At 43.4% G+C, this 17329-nt stretch overlaps 1 protein-coding gene across 1 annotated transcript in view; it reads left to right on the top strand.

Moving 5' to 3' along the window:
* OGT (O-linked N-acetylglucosamine (GlcNAc) transferase) overlaps positions 1 to 17329 on the top strand; it is a 2411396-nt gene that overhangs the window by 1243671 nt on the left and 1150396 nt on the right. The window lies entirely within an intron of this gene.

Below are 17329 nucleotides of genomic sequence, written 5' to 3'. Positions count from 1 at the left end.
GGTCTCAACTTCCTCAACAAGTTTTAAATGTGATTATGGAAGCCAGAAGACCTAGTACAAGGAAAGTGTACGCAGAAAAATGGAAGAGATTTTTATTTTGGAGTGCAGCAAAGAATTTGGAGATTTCTGAGCCTAATTTGAGTGTGGCTCTTCAATATCTTACTGAGTTATTGGACAAAGGTTTGTCCTTCTCTTCCATTAAAATTCATGCTGCAGCAATTTCAGCTCACTATGATTGTGACCCACCATTGTTTTCACATCCTTTGTTCAAGCAGTTTCTTAGAGGGGCAAAGAATATAAGACACCCACGAGAGCTCCTACTCCTGCTTGGGATCTCAATTTTGTGTTGGAAAACTTACTCTACAACCTTTTGAGCCTGCGGCTACTGCTGAGTTAAAATACTTGTCATGGAAGACTGCTTTTTGTTGGCCATTACTTCTGCAAGAAGGGTTTCTGAGTTGCTGCTTATGGCAGTAGAGCCCTTTTGATTTTCCATAAGGATAGAGTATCATTACGCACTAATCCTTCCTTTATGCCTAAGGTGGTTTCTAGTGTGGCTTTAAACCAAACTATTCATTTGCCTACTTTCTATGCAGATCCCCAAAACAAGGGAGAAAAGATTTTGCACACTTTAGATGTACATAGGCAGTTACGTTATTATTTAAGCAGGACTAAGGATTTCAGGCAGTCTCAGCAGTTGTTTGTTTCTTTTGCCTTGACTTCTCAGGGCAAGCCTGTGTCTAAGCAAACTATTTCTAAGTGGATTGGGTTTTGCATTTCATTTTGTTATTCCCATCATGGCAAGGAGATTCCAGCTGGGATTAGGCCTCATTCCACAAGGGCTACTGCCACTTCAACAGCATTTCTCAGGGGGGTGGCAACTAAGGATATTTTGGAGGCAGCTACTTGGAGTTCAGTGCATACTTTCTCTAAGCATTACCACCTTCCTCTCTACTCTAAATCTAGGGCTGGTTTTGCCACAGCTATTTTGCAAGGCATGTTGACAGCTCCTGCTTCCTTATGATTTGCCAGCCTCCCTTACCTCTGCTTTGGGATTCTACCCAATGGTTAGGACTGCAGCAATGTGGAATGAAGAACATAGTACAGTTTTGTACCTACCATAAATGTAGATGTTCGAGGATCCACATTGCTGCAATCCAATTACCCTCCCTCCTTCCCTCTGTGTTTAGGGGTTGTGGTGTGGGTTAGGCTATATTCTTGTGCATTTGTATATATTGTATATATGTTTGGTGCAGGGTTTTTGTTGGTGTTTTGGTTTGGGCCTTGTCTTTTGAGGGCCTTCTGACATCTGGGGCAAGAAAAGACTGAGGATATGGCGTCGGTCATGCGCATTAGTACCCTGACGTCCTGACGTCAGTCTAATGCGCCTTGACCGACGTCAGCCATATACTTTGGTATTCGGGCCGACTGGACAGCGGACTACCCAATGGTTAGGACTGCAGCAATGTGGATCCTCGAACATCTACATTTATGGTAGGTACAAAACTGTACTTTTCGATGGTGGGCTCAAGCTTGTCACCTCAAAAAGGGACAGCCTTTCACTCAACCCACAGCCAGGCAGACACTGACAGCAGATGCATCGGATTACGCCTGTGGAGCACACATGGCAGTAAAATGTATTCAGGGCGAGTGGCCCACAGAGCAAAGGCATCTTCACATCAATCAAAAAGAGATGCTAGCTGTACAAAATACACTTACAGCTTTCAAGGACCTGCTGCATCCAGGAAAACTACTACTAAAGACAGACAACACCACAGTTATGTGGTACATAAGCAAGGGGGCACACACTCCTACCCTCTCTGCAGACAAGCCATGACCTTATGGAACACAGCTCTAGACCACCAAGTTCATCTGCAAGCACAATTCCTGCCAGGAGAGAAAAACACACTGGCAGACGACCTAAGCAGAAACATCATGGATCCTCACGAATGGGAATTGAATCCACAAATATTCAGAATGGTGACAAAAATGGTGGATCCCGGACATAGATCCGTTTGCATCCCCAATGAACTGCCAGCTACAGAAATTCTGCACAAGGAGTTACCATCCACAAGCATGAAAGTGGATGCCCTCTCATTCAGCTGGAAAAACCTGCAAGTATACGCTTTCCCTCCTTTACCTCTCCTTCCAAAGGTACTCATAAAAGCCAGGCAAGAAGAGCCAAAGATGATTCTGATTGCACCAGACTGGCCACGCCGGCACTGGTACCCAATCTTAAAGAACTTAGCACACGAACCACCCTGGATTTTGCCTCCAATCCCACATCTGCTGAGACAGCACAACAATCACATACTTCACAGCCAGCTAAAGACCTTAAACCTAGCTGCATGGAAAATTCCTTAGTCAAGCAAGCAATGCCTCTCTCCAAAGCTGTTAAGGATGTCATTCTGGAGGCCAGAAGGCCTAGCACCAGGAAAGCCTACTCGGATAAATGGAAGAGATTCTGTGCCTGGAACCAGGCGCACAGCCTTGATCCTCTTGTCCCAAACATTCCTCAGATACTTCAATATTTAACTGAGATGCTGGACAAGGGCTTCTCCTTTTCATCCATCAAGATCCACGCCGCCATTTCTGCTCATTACAAGACAGATCCACCAATTTTTTTCTAATCCTTTCCTAAACAGTATCTCAGAGGGGCTAAAAACAAGACCGCCCCGTAGAGCACCTACCCCAACTTGGGACCTCAACTTTGTTTTGGAAAAATTAACTTTACCTCCTTTTGAGCCATCTAACACAGCAGAATTAAAATACAACTCTTGGAAAACTGCTCTGCTACTGGCAGTAACATCAGGACAAAGAGTTTCAGAATTACAGGCACTAATGGCAGTGGAACCTTTCCTCATTTTCCACCAGGACAGGGTGTCTCTAAGAACTAACCCTATGTTTATGCCAAAGGTAGTATCAAGTGTGGCTCTAAACCAAACTATTCACTTGCCAACTTTCTATCCGAAACCACAGAACAAAGGGGAAAGACTACTACATTCTTTGGACATTCACAGGCAGTTACGCTTCTACTTGGACAAAACCAAAGCTTTCAGAAAATCTGAGCAATTATTGGTAGCATATGCTACAGGAGCACAGGGAAGAGCCATTTCAAAACAGACTATCTCAAAATGGATAGGACATTGTATACGTTTCTGCTGTACTCACCATGGGAAACCCGTACCTAGCAGTATTAGATCTCACTCCACCAGGGCAACAGCCACCAACTGCCTTACCTCAGAGGAGTACCTACCAAAGATATTTTGGAAGCAGCAACATGGAGTTCTGTGCATACCTTCACCAAGCATTACTATTTGCCTTTATACTCCAAATCCAGAGCTGACTTTGCCATTGCTGTGCTGCAGGGCCTTATAGCCACCCCTAATGCCCTATAGATCCAGCCTCCCTACCTCAGCTTTGGGATTCCACCAAGTGTAATGACTGCAGCAGTGTAACACGATGAACATAGTACAGTTTTGTACCTACCATAAATGTAGATGTTCGAGTGTAAACAATGCTCCACTCCTTCCCTCCCTCCTTCCCCTCTTACTTGCTGGTACGTACCTATGCCTTCTACTCTTACTACCTATGGGGAGTATTTGCTGGTAACTGAAGGTTTTGTTTTTCTTAAGTATGTTTTATTAGCATTTGAATTGCCTACCTATTTGGGGGCACCTGACATCTGGGGCAAGAAAAACTGAAGAAAATGGCGTCTACTGCATCTTGTATACCCCTGTCGCACTGATGTCGGGGAGGAGGCGACAGCAATTGACGCCGGACCAAGACTTTGGAACTCAGGCCGACTGGGGAGCCGCCTGACGGCAGGATAACCCAAGTGTAAAGACTGCAGCAGTGTTTACACTCTTAACATCTACATTTATGGTAGGTACAAAACTGTACATTCTGGTGCTGCAGATGCTCTTAAGGTTTGCTTGGTTGAGTACTCAAAACCTTCCAAAGATGTTGAAGCTGAAATTTTTAATTCTGCCTTAGACTGGGTAAGTATTTTTTGACCATTTGTTCCTTCAAGTTTACCAAGGGATTTAATGCTGTCACTACAACTTTTTCCAAAAAGCAAAATAAACGCAGCAAACTGTTGGTAAGGGGACTTTTTAAAGTGCAATAGAAAGGTGATGCCAAAAAGAAAATATATCCTCCCAAGGAATGAAGGACAGTCTAACAAGTTTGGCCATCTTCAACACCTCCACCACTACCACACCTCTGATAGACCCTTAATCCTTCCCAAAAATCTGAACCTCCATTTTTCTCTGTGGTAACTGTTTCAAATAGGTTTTGAAAGTGATTCATCACCGATACAAGTGACTGTGGGAGTCTCTCCCACCCGTCCAAGGAATTCCCCCTCATTTGTCAAATTTATTTCCTCTCTCCCGTCCTGTGAATTCAGCACATGCTGACCTGGGTTGACCACTTCTTTCTCAGCTAGGAGAATGGCAGGTAAGAAGATGCTTAGAGACCATTTCTGGATCTTTTTTTCTGAACTAGTTTGTGATGGTGTCCACGTTCAAAATGTTCTCTTCAAAACTTGTTACCTCTTATTCTCTGTGTTTTCCAGTGACATTAGATTTGGAAAATGCATATTGTTGATGTCCTTCAAGAATGCAACTGCAGTCATAACAGGTGGGTTGTCCTGCCTCAGGCAGCCCTCGGTCGGCCGGATTCCAAAGTCTGGGTCCGACGTCGGCTGATGTCGCATTTCTCTCCAGCGTCAGGGCGGCTGGAGTACATAAGCATCAGCCGATGCCATTTTCTTCAGTGTTTCTTGCCGCGCGGTGCCCGAAGCAGAAGCAGTTCGCAAGTGCCGGTCGGTCAGCTTCTGTATTCTACGATACCGAAGTCATCAAAAAGCTAAGTATCCCATTGGGGACCTTTTCTTGCCTCAGCCGATGTCAGAAATTGCTGAAAAAGTTAACAATTGTCTTTCTTGTGGTAAACAAATACCTCATAAGGATTTCCACTCTTACTGTCTCCCTTGCCTGGGCCCAGACTACGACGTGTCGGCCTGTGTAGCCTGTGCTCACTTCAACAAGCGCACTCTCAGGCGCCGGGCGGAGTTCGCTGAAGACTTTTTCGGCGATAATTTTGCTTACACCATGCCGTCGGATCTCCCGACATCGCAAACTCCCAAAAAGCGAAAAGACCGGGACCGACATCCTCGGCCCACGTCTACTACCGACTCCACGCCAAAACCTAGCGCGAGTGCTCCGGTTCCCTCTGAGACTGTCTCTCCACCGCTCCGAACCGAAGACACCGCATTACCGACGACTCCGATTCCAGACATTACTCCGCCAGTTATAGATTTTCCTCCGGATACCGAAACCGAGGAAATGCCAGAGACCATTGCAGTAGACAAGGTCACTCCTGCATGTGGAGCTGCCAGGCCCCCTATGGCCATGTCTATTAAGGCCTACACTAGGGGCTAAGGCAGCCAGCAAAACAAAGCATATTACTTCTAAATCCTTACCTCAGCCGACTCCAGACACACACATTATGTCCATGGCTGCTGATTTAATTTCCATGATTAGAGGTTCACAGGCCCATCCTGAGAGAGGATCCCAGCCCCCTCCTGATAAAAGGCCCCGGGTTGAACCCTCTGACCCTACTCCTTCAGATGAAGATTCTGAGGGCTCTGTTCACTCTGATAGTCAGGAAGAGCTCTTTCAGACCTATGAGGACTCGGATGCAGAAGATTCCATCCCCTCGGCCTCCCCTCCTGAGGATATTTCTTTTGGGGAAGTTCTGCACACCATGAGGGAACATTTCAAGTGGCAAGGCCAGGAATATTCTGATTCTAGGAAACGCCTTAGGACTTTCCTTAAGAAGCCTCAGCACAGGCCCTTAGCTATTCCTCCTGTACTTGATGTTCTGGATGATTTGTATTCTGACTCTAGTGCTACCCCTCATTCTCTTCCTCCTGCTCCAGCCAAGCCAGACAGGTATTACAGGGTCCCAGAAACTCATTCCCATTTATTCAGGGCCCATTCTGCTGATTTGGAAACTATTTCACAGGGGCCTAAAGGAGTTTCAGCCTCCACCTCGAAAAATCCTTTGCCCTCCAACAGGGAAGCTAGGGCATTAGAGAGATGGGGCAAAAAGGTTTACACATCCACTACCTTATCTATGAGAGCTTTAAATTGCCTTTTTCATATGTTACAATATCAGGATTATCTGTTAGAAGATTTACAAAAAACATTAGCTTCTCCTGATCCTTTAGACAGGAAGACTTTGCAGGAAGCTGTACATAACACTCAGCAAGTAAGCAATCACTTCCTGCAGTGTGGATATGATGCACTGGAAGCTTCATGTAGGGCAGCTATGACAGGGGCAGTCATTCGTAGACATGCTTGGTTAAAAGATCAACCTCTACCAGATCATGTAAAAGCAAAACTTCTGGATGCACCTTTGGAAAAGAACAAACTTTTTGGTGCAAATGCTAAGGATGTGTTAAAGACCATCGAAGAAAAAGCAAAATCAGTTCAGACTGTGAAAGATTTCCTCCAGGTTCAACCCCCCAGATTCAGTAGGAATTGGCCTTCAAAAAACTGGTCCTTTCCTAATCCAGAAAAGTTTCAAAGGGGTAAGAACAGACGTGGCCGAGGAAGAGGCCAATACAGAGGCCCTTACAGGGGACGACAATGGCAGCCAGGAAACCAAAGAAGTGACGCAGGGGTTTCACCTGCCCCACAACCACAATCTCAATGACTTTCCACTACTACCGCCTACTAGGGAACAACTAGAAGCTCCCTTGGGCGGGAAGTTATCTCTGTTTGCAGAAAACTGGCACAGACTGACAAAGGACAAATGGATTTTGGACATTATAGACCGAGGGTACAGGTTTCATTTTCATACCTTACCAAGAAAACAAGGCATGCCAAACCTACCACAGAATCAGAGGGCAGAGGCTATCAAGCAAATCACTCTGCTGACTCGGATGAAAGCTATAGAAAGAGTTCCACAACAAGAATAGGACCAGGGGTTTTATTCAAGACTGTTCCTTGTTCCAAGAAAAGAATCTCAATGGAGACCAATACTGGACTTGTCCGCATTAAACACCTTTCTCATAGTACCAAAGTTCAAAATACTGACTCTACAGCAACTCCTTCCCATGCTGGGCAAGGGGTCGTGGCTGATTACTCTGGACTTCAAGGAGGCATACCTGCATGTCCCTATCAGACACAGCTGCAGAAGATACCTCAGATTTCTTGCAGGGCCAGAGCATTATCAATTCACAGCATTGCCATTTGGCTTATGCGCCCAGAGTATTTACAAAATGCCTGGCTTCAGTAATTGCTCATTGCAGGCTCCAGGGGATACAAATTTACCCGTACCTGGACGACTGCCTCATACAAGTGGATGACAAATTGATGTTGACAAAAAATCTGGATTATGGCATACGATTACTTCAAGCTCTGGGATACACAGCCAACTTCCAAAAGTCAAGACTGCAGCCATCCCAGCAAATAATCTTAGGAGCCAAACTAGACACAGCCTCTCAGATGGCTTACCTGACAGAAGACAAGCAAGAGAAGTTAACTCATTACTTCAAAGGTTTAGCAAAACTCACCCAGATGACTGCAAGGAGATTCCTACAGGCCCTGGGTTACATGGCATCCTGCATTCTCCTGGTTCCATTAGCAAGACTACACATGAGAAAGCTTCAATGGTACCTAAAAAGCATTTGGTCTCAACACAGCAACAACTTGGAGACAATCATACCACTCATTCCATGCCTACAAAAGGAATTCCTATGGTGGGCCTCTGTGAGCCAAACAAACACAGGTATGTCATTCAAAAAACCACAGATAACACAGACCATGACTACAGACGCCTCAGACCTTGGATGGGGGGCGCACATGGAAGGCAGGTGTATACAAGGACAATGGTCTCCAAAGGAAACATCTGCATATAAACCAAAAGGAAATGCTGGCAGTAATGCATGCCATCGAGGCCTTTCAACACCAACTCCAGCAAGGCCATTTACTGATACGGACAGACAACACCACTGTGATGTGGTACATAAACAAGCAAGGGGGCACCCACTCTTACCCCCTTTGCAGACTGACAATGCAGCTTTGGGAGAAATCACTGAGCCTAAACATCCAGTTACAATCCCAGTTTGTTCCAGAAAAAGACAATGTGTTGGCGGACAACCTAAGCAGGAATTTCACAGATCCACACAAGTGGAGGTTACATCTGAAGGCCTTCAGACAACTCGCTTCAGCATGGGGCAAACCAGAAGTGGACTTAGTTGCCTCTCACCTCAACCACCTTCTACCAAAATTCTGCACAAGGACATACCATCCAAAAGCTTGGAAAATAGATGCCCTCTCATTCAACTGGAACTCCCTAGCAATCTATGCATTCCCACCTCTGCCACTGATGACCTCAGTATTACTAAAGATCAAAGCAGAGAAACCCAAGGGAATCATAATAGCTCCGGACTGGCCAAGACAACACTGGTACCCACTACTACGGAGCATATGTCACACCAGGAGGTGGGCCCTTCCCAGTGGCCTCTACTTTTGACTCAACACAATTTCGAAACACTGCATCCAAATCTTCAGACACTGCAGCTAACAGCCTGGGAGATCCCATAAATAAATTCAGCTTATCTCTCTCCAAGGAAGTTCAGAGGATACTAACAGAGGCTCGAAGACCATCCACCAGAAAGGTTTACTTAGCAAAATGGAAAAGATTCAGCAATTGGAATACCAGCAAGGGACATCATTGTTGAACATCCCAATCATCTTGGAATATTTGGCAGATATGTTAAAGAACGGCCTCTCATATTCTTCCATAAAGATACATGCATCTGCTATTTCAGCTAGATACAACACCGATCCTCTTGTTTTTTCTCACCCTTTACTAAGGCAATTCCTCAGGGGAATCAAGAACATTAAGCCACCAAGAAAGGCCCCAGTGCCAGCCTGGGACCTCAATTTTGTCCTAGAAAAACTGACTCTACCTCCATTTGAGCCAGCAGCTTCAGTTGACCTGCAATTTCTCTCATGGAAGACAGCTTTCCTATTGGCTATTACCTCAGCAAGAAGAGTTTCGGAGTTACAGGCCCTAATGGCAATACCACCCTTTATTATTTTTCACAAAGACAGGGTTTCATTAAGGACCACCCCTACTTTTATGCCAAAGGTGGTATCTAGGGTTTCTTTAAATCAAGCCATTCATCTGCCTGCTTTCTTCCCCAATCCTGAGAATAGGGGGGAAAGACTGTTGCATACCTTGGACATTCACAGACAACTTTGATACTACCTGGACAGAACCAAGGCCAGTAGGAAGTCTGAACAACTTTTTGTAGCTTACGCCCCTGCAGTCCAAGGAAAAGCAATTTCAAAACAGACTATTTCTAAATGGATTGGACATTGCATCAGATGCTGTTACTCCTTTCATGGAAAGACTGTTCCAGCCAATGTCAGACCACATTCCACTAGAGCTACAGCCACCTCTACAGCATTCTTAAGAGGGGTGCCTACCAAGGACATTCTAGAAGCTGCTACATGGAGCTCCGTGCATACATTCTCCAAACACTACAATCTCCCTCTATACTCCAGATCCAGAGCAGGCTTTGCTTTAGCAGTCCTGCGGGGTTTGATTGCCACACCATCTTTTCCCTAGAGCATTCCTCCTCCCCCAGCTAAGCTATGGTATTCTACCCACATGTTATGACTGCAGTTGCATTCTTGAAGGACATAGTACAGTTTTGTACCTACCATAAATGTAGATGTCCGATAGACATGCAACTGCAGTCGGATTTTCCCTCCCTCCATACCCCTCTATGCCTAGGGTCCACTCCTATCCCTGTTTCTCTTAGCTGGGGATATCTATTATGGTATATTTGTTTTATTGCTCATTTATTGTTTGGAATCCTGTTTTTGTCTTCTAATTTGATTACAGCCTTCCTTGGAGGGCACCTGGCATCTGGGGCAAGAAACACTGAAGAAAATGGCGTCGGCTGATGCTTATGTACTCAAGCCGCCCTGACGTCGGAGAGAAATGCGACATCAGCCGACGTCTGACCCAGACTTTGGAATCCGGCCGACCGAGGGCTGCCTGAGGCAGGACAACCCACATGTTATGACTGCAGTTGCATGTCTATCGGACATCTACATTTATGGTAGGTACAAAACTGTACTTTTCTTTAGCTTCAGCTTTGAGACGTTCCAGTTTTCTGCATTATCCTTAATACTGTCCACCACTCCAGGGGTATTTACAAAGTGTCTAGCTCCATTGATAGTATACTGCAGACTGCAAGGTATTCATACTTGTCCTTATTTAGACAACTTGATTCTTTCCAGAGTCCTTAACTTGATTCTTTCCAGAGTCCTTTTCTAAGTGTCAGGAATCTCTTACTTGGGTCAGAGATTGCCTACACACACTGGGGTTCCAGGAGAATATACAAGCCTTTTAACTCTTCCTCCCAGTATAGTTTTTATGGAGCATTTCCTAGATACGTCTGTTTAGAGAGCTTTTGTGCATGAAAAAGTAAATCTGTATGTAGATGTGTTCCTGAGTTTTTTTTTCTCCCTGGCTGCTTATAACAGTAAGGTTATTCTTCAGGATTCTAGGCCTCATGGCATCTGATTCTTGTAATTCCTCTGCCATGACCCCACATAAGAAAAAAATTGCTGGTATGTTCCCAGCATCATCCCCTAGCATTCCAGATTCCAGTTTTTGGAGGTTATGAGAATGGGAATTCTTTGGAGTCTAATGTCCGAGTCCAGGTCTTCCATATTCCCTTCCAGTTCCTTCATTTCCTGTAACGGATGCCATCAGACTTTGTAATGAAAACTTTGTGTATGGTGGATAAAGTGCATTGTTTTTGGTACACACATGACAAACCAAAACATAAACTTAAAGTTGTTGGTACTTTGTGCGTGCGGACAGCATTTCTATCACTTATGGTCTCTGGGACTCATACAAGTGGACAGAACATTGCAGTAATGTGGTAGAGAGGAACCAGATCCTGTTCTTTCTGCAGAATAGCCATGGTAGCCTGGGATATGCCATATTTGCACAATCTCAGTCGTGTAGTGTAGTGCAAAATTCTGTTGCAGACAAGCTAATATGAGCTAGGGCATATCCTCGTGAAAGGGAAATGATTTGGATAGTCTAGGAATTGATCCATCTGTGGTGAACACCGTGGATAGATCTTTTTGCCTCCGGCCACAACAATCAGTTGTCAGATGTCTGTGCCAGGATTTGTTGCAAGCAGCCCTGGAAAACCATTGCTTTTTCTTTTCACTGGATTCTTGCGTGCTTTTAACTGTGTTCATTAATGTCCAGAGTCCCTCTAAACATTCAGAAGGAGACTCCAAATATCATTGTGGTGACTCCCTTCTGGTCAGGCGACATAAGTTCTCCATTTTATTGGAAATAAGTGGTCAAGGGTAGTTAACCACAAACATCCACACATACTGGGCCTACTCACACAAGACGGTTGTTTGATGCACCCCAGTTGCAAACTGGAACTTACTACCTGGATGATAAATGCCTAAAAGGTAATATGATTCTGTTTCTAAAGACGTGCCGCAGATATTAAAGGAACCATGAAAACTCTCTACTAGAAAAATGTATTTTCGTAAATGGAAAATTCTGTCTTTGTGAAAGAAAAGAACCAGCACACTTTCATGGCTAGTGTTTAACTAGTTCTATGTTTGTCTTCTGGCCTTTTCTCTCCATCATTGCTCATTTGTTGGCTATTTCAGCATGTCTGCTCATTGATATTTATTATTTATTTATTTATTTTACATTTGTTAACCGGGATGGTCCGACTGGATACATGTCCTTTTTCAGCGGAGGCCCGGGGAGAAAAGCTCCAACAGAGTTACATTGATAATTAGGTACAGTAAATGAGCTGAAACAACTTAACAAAAACATAGGCTATTTACGTACAAGTACAAGACTGCCATTACTATTTCTGAGATTACTACAAATGTAACATTATTAACATATTAGCAAGGACGGTAGGCAGTATAATGACAGAGTTAGACAGGATACATATTTCTTTATCACAGTATACGTAGTGCTTATCATCTTAGCTAGTTGTTTATGTTTTACTTAATGGCACAGAGCTAGTCTGGGTTTGAGCAAGGACATAGCCAGTGTGACTTGAAGTGGAGTTTTAGACTGTTTTTGAATTGACTTAGAGAAGTTGCAAGCATGATGTTATTTGGGAGAGAGTTCCATATTTTACCAGTGGTGTTGGCAAATAGCACGTCACCACCTAGGTTGAGAGATTTAGTTGTTTGGACAAGGAGTCTGTTTGCTGAGCGAAGGCAGCTTAGATTGGTGTAGGGAGTCATTAAGTTTTTTAGTGCTGGGGTATTCTCAGGATGTTTAAGGATTTTGAAGGCCTCTATGAGTTGGGACTGGTGAAGAAGGTGTGGGAATTCTATCCATCCAAGCTTTTTCAGGTTAGCACAGTGGTGTGTTCTGTAGGGTAGGCTTGTAACGAACCTGGCAATGTGATTATAGCAGGACGAGAGCTTGGCCAAATCAGATTTGTTAAGGTGAGTGAGGACAGGAGAGGCATATATAGTAGGGTAGAGAGAAGGTGTGAACGGGCTGTGGCTGCCCTGGCATTTGGGGTAAGGAAGGCTTTAATTCTATATAGGGTCCCAAGTTTCTTGTTGACTGACTTAATGGCTTGGTTGATATGTATATCAAATCTGAGTTTATTGTCAATGTTTACTCCTAATAGCTTTGTATAGGTGTCTGGGGAGATGATGGTCCCATTATTGGATTTTATAGTGAAGTTTTCAGTCTGAGATCTATTGGTTGGGTAGAAGAGAAGTAACTTGGTTTTGTTTGGATTTAAGATTAGGAGATGGTTGGCAAGCCAGTTTTTGACTTTGGTGAAGCTATGTTGGGTGGTAGTTAGTAGATTTGCAAGAGAGGCATTGGAACATATTATAGTAGAGTCATCTGCATATTGAATGCAGGTGGCTTCAGGGATGACTGTTTGGATGTCGTTTATGAAGACTGAAAAGAGGAGAGGTCCTAATATGGAACCTTGAGGAACTCCTATGGTATTTGGTAGTACGCAGGAGAGCTTGTTTTGCCACATTACTGCTTGTGGTCTCCCAGTGAGGTAAGCTTGAAACCAGTCAAGGGCTGGAGTATCTAGATACAGGGTTTTTAAAGTATATAGAAGTAACTGATGGTTTACCATACCGAAGGCTTTCGATAGGTCCAGGAAGAGAGCGGAGGATATTTTTTTATTATTCCGGTTAAGATTAATGTTTTCAGTAAAAGACAGGAGGGCAGTGGTTGTACTATGATGGGGTCTGAATCCATGTTGAGAGTCTGTGAGTAGTTTATTTTGGGTTAGATAGAGCATTAGTTGGTTGTGCATGCACTTTTCCATAATTTTGGCAAGTGGGTGATAGTATGGCTATATGACTATAGTTGGATAGTTCTGTGGATGAACCTCCTTTGTGGAGTGGAATAACATAGGATATTTTCCAAATTGAGGGGATTGAGGCCTCTGTTATGGTTCTGTTAATTAGGATTGAGATAGGGTAGGCTACGACAATCTGCAGCAATTTGCAGGTATTCAGCCGGCAGAGGATTGGCTGAAAGGGTGGTTGGCTTCAGTTTTTTCAAAAGGGATCTGATAAAGGATGTGGACACTGGCTGGAAGTTAAGAGAGTGGTGAGTCGGGTATAGTGTTTATAGAAGTGTGGGGAGGAGAAAGTTGGTTAGCTAATGACTGGATGGTTTCTGTGAAGAAAGTATTGAATGAATTGGCTATATCTTCTTGGCTGTTGTCAGATAATGTTCCTGGGGTCGGAGTAGTGGATTTGCCTGGTTGGAGAAGTTTATTTATGCCTGCCCAGTACTTTTGAGGGTTATTCTGATGTTTATGTTGCAGATTATAGAAGTATTTTTTCTTATCTAGTATGATGTCTTTTTTAGTCTCATTTCTAAGTTGTTGGAATTTGATACGATCTAGGGGTAGTTTGGTAGTGCGCCATTTATCCCACGCTTTGTCTCTAGTTGTTATTTTGGTTTTGGTGTCTGTTAGCCAGGGTGCTAGTTGAGTTTTAATTCTTATGGAGCGTTTAGGGGCATGCGAGTCAAGTATAGTAAGGAATGAATTGTTAAATGATGACACTGCCTCATCAAGGGGAAGGAACTTTAGTTTTGTCCAGTTACATGATTTGAGTTCAAGTTGAAATTTAGTTCGGTCAAAGTTTTTCTTGGATCTGATAGACCTATAAATAAGTAAGCTTGTACAATTCATTTTGTCTTTCATGATGTATGTGAGCAGGTGATCACTAAGATCATTAGGGAGAGTTCCAGACGTATAGTTCTGGGGATGACTGTTGGTGAGTATCCAGTCTAGTATACTCTCTTTTTGGTTATTGTTACCTGTACGTGTGGTAGATGATATTATCTGAGAGACTCTATGTAGGTTAACAGGGATGGGGTTGGACTGTGCTGTGCATTGGTTCCAGTCAATATTAACATCGCCCAGGACAATGGTTTCTTGAGGGTAGTTGTTGGCTATCCAATGTAGAATGACCTCTAGTGTTTCTACATTGTTCCCAGGGGGAATATAGATGGCAATTAGGTTAATGCCCTTATGATTATTTAGTAGAATTTTTAGAGCTAGTATTTCAGCGTTAGAGACCTGGGGTGGTTGTATAGGGTTAGTTATGATGTTAAGTGTGCTATTATATAAGACGGTTATTCCACCTCCTCTTTTCTTTACTCTATCTGCCCTAAGTATATTGTAACCAGGAGGCAGGATCTCGTTGTCTTTGGTTGATGGCCGGAGCCATGTTTCAGATAGACGCATTATGTTGGGGAGGTATGTGGCTAGTACAGCATGCAGGCTATGTATCTTATTGTTTAGGCTTCTAATGTTTAAGTGGCATATTAGGAGGGAGTTGACCAGTCGGTGGGAGAGTGGTGGGCTGGTAGGATTTTGAGTTAAGGTTGGGCCTGGATTAGGATGGATGTCCCCATCTTTGGTTATGTTTTTTCTTAGATACGCTAGTAGTCTAATAACTTTGAATAGTAGTTTTAGTTCATATTTGTATTTTGGTGTTGATTGGAGTGGTTTTTTTAGAAGCAAGTGGTTGGAATTTATAATTTTTGGGGTAGTGTAGTAGTGGGCAAGTTCTGCAGTCAGTGGAGGTAGGGGGGTCTTGGTTTGGCATTTTGGATAAGAGAAACCTACGAATGTGAGATTTTCATAGCTAGTAAGAAAGTATGGCAGAATTAAGAGTGGTAAGATAAGAGGAAGGAGTTTATAATTATTTATAGACATGTTATATGTCATCAATGGGTGGGGTCAATGTGCTTCAGAGGAATAGTAGTGGTTAAACAGTAAAGTGGTGGGGGAGGGGAGGAAATTGGAGAGGAAGTTGTGTAGGTTGGAGAAGAAGTAGGGGTGTGGCCTAGTGGCTATAAATGTCGACACAGTGGGGGCGGGTGGGATAAGGGGGCAGGGAGGGGAGCGAAGCGAGCCCGAGCGAGGGCGAAGCAGAGCGGGGCTAACCCAGTCCCAGTTTTTGGTCCTATGAGTGGAGTAAATAGTCTGATAGTGTAAGTAAGCAGATTGGAGTACAGGCTTGAAATTCAACATAAACATATACAGTTGTAAAATGTCTAATACAATTCAACATAAATAGGCATTTACAGTTGTAAAACACTTACTGGAGAGACACTGAGCCTTCATGGGGCCTGTAGCAGAGTGGATTGTAGTTTTACAAATGGTGCCTGCCACAGGTAATATTTATTAACTCTGGGATTGTCTTAAGGTAATAAACAGGGAAGGGGAGGGGAGAACAAGGGTGTGAGCAGGCAGTTCTTTGTACTGCTGTTAATGAGCCAAAGCAAGACACATATGTGTTAAGAACAATCACAATTGACCAAGGACTGCTCTGAAACTGCAAGTCTTGTCTTAATTTCTCAGGTGGAAAACCAGGATAACCTTGTATCAGTAGGCTACTGTGGTATAGTTTAAATAAACAAACACACAGTATTGATCAGTTATTGATACTATTTGCTAACAGAAGGGAATAAGAGAAAGTGGAAGATGTGTGTGTGTGTGGTGGTGGGGGGCTGCTTACAGCCAAAGCACAGTGCTCTCCAGGGGAAAATGAAGATTGGCTCAAACAGTTAGACACATACTCGGTTAACTGTAGCTGTTTGCAGACAGTTCAGACCCGGACTGCACTTTTCTTATAGGAATGTTAAAGGTGGTACCGGAGTTGAATACTTGAGTGGTGTTAGGTTGGAGAGACACTGAGCCTTCATGGGGCCTGTAGCAGAGTGGAATATAGTTTCAGAGATATCCCTCTGAAAATATTTTTAAAGGGGGTGTGGCATACCAAACCTTCTAGGAAACCTGTGGTATCACCTTGGGGTTTTTAATCATTAGAAAAGCTAATTCTTGCTCCCATTAGAAGCAGCTCATCAGTTTGACTTGAAGTTTTTAACTTGGAAAACTATTACTCTTCTTGCAGAAGTCAGAGCAGTCAGCTTCCAAGTTGCAAGATATTGTGGCTGTCAACACACACATTTTCTACAAAGACTAGTATTCCTTAAGAACTAATCCTTCATTTGTCTAAGGTGGTATCTGAGCTTACTTTGAGCCATGCTGTCCATCTTCCCTGCCTTCTTTCCCATACCTAAAATTAAGGGACAAAGAATACTCCATCTTAGTTGTCCACTATCTTGACAGATCTAAATCTTTTAGGAAACTTGATCTGTTTACTTCTTGGAAAAGTAACAAGAAAGGACATCCTGTCAGCAAATTATTTCCGAATGATTCTCATACTGTTAACCTTTCTTATTCCCAACACAACAAAGGAGTTTTGGGCAGGGTTAAGGCTAATTCTACCAGGGCTGTGGCTTCCTCTTTGGCATTTTGGAAAGGGTTGGATTCTGGAAGTATTCTACAAGCTGCTACTTAGTCGTATGTATACCTTTTCACAGCAGTACAAACTAGATTTCTTCTGTATGTCTTGGACAAGCTTTGCTAGGATGATTCTCCAGGTATCCTCCGTCATTCTAAGCTATGGTAATCGAGCCACACACAGTTAAGTCTACTGTTTCAGTGATCAGAATGAATAAGTGTAGTTTCTGATTGCTTGAGAGTTGCTATTAAAAACGGACCTGACAAATACTGTACTCTACTAATACCATACCATGCACTGTATTGATTTGATTTTAATATTGAAATACTGTAATTAAAAGCCTGGTTGAAATAATATTTTAAACTTGTATTTTCACTAGAAAGTGTGGCACGCGGAAAGATTTTCAGTGGCAATCTGAGTGG

This window comes from Protopterus annectens, chromosome 15.part0, assembly GCF_019279795.1.
Source record: "Protopterus annectens isolate FY-2018-M chromosome 15.part0, PAN1.0, whole genome shotgun sequence".
In the NCBI taxonomy this organism is placed as follows: domain Eukaryota; kingdom Metazoa; phylum Chordata; order Ceratodontiformes; family Protopteridae; genus Protopterus; species Protopterus annectens.
The sequence above is the reverse complement of the archived record's forward strand: the minus strand, read 5'-3'. Positions and strand labels throughout refer to the sequence as shown.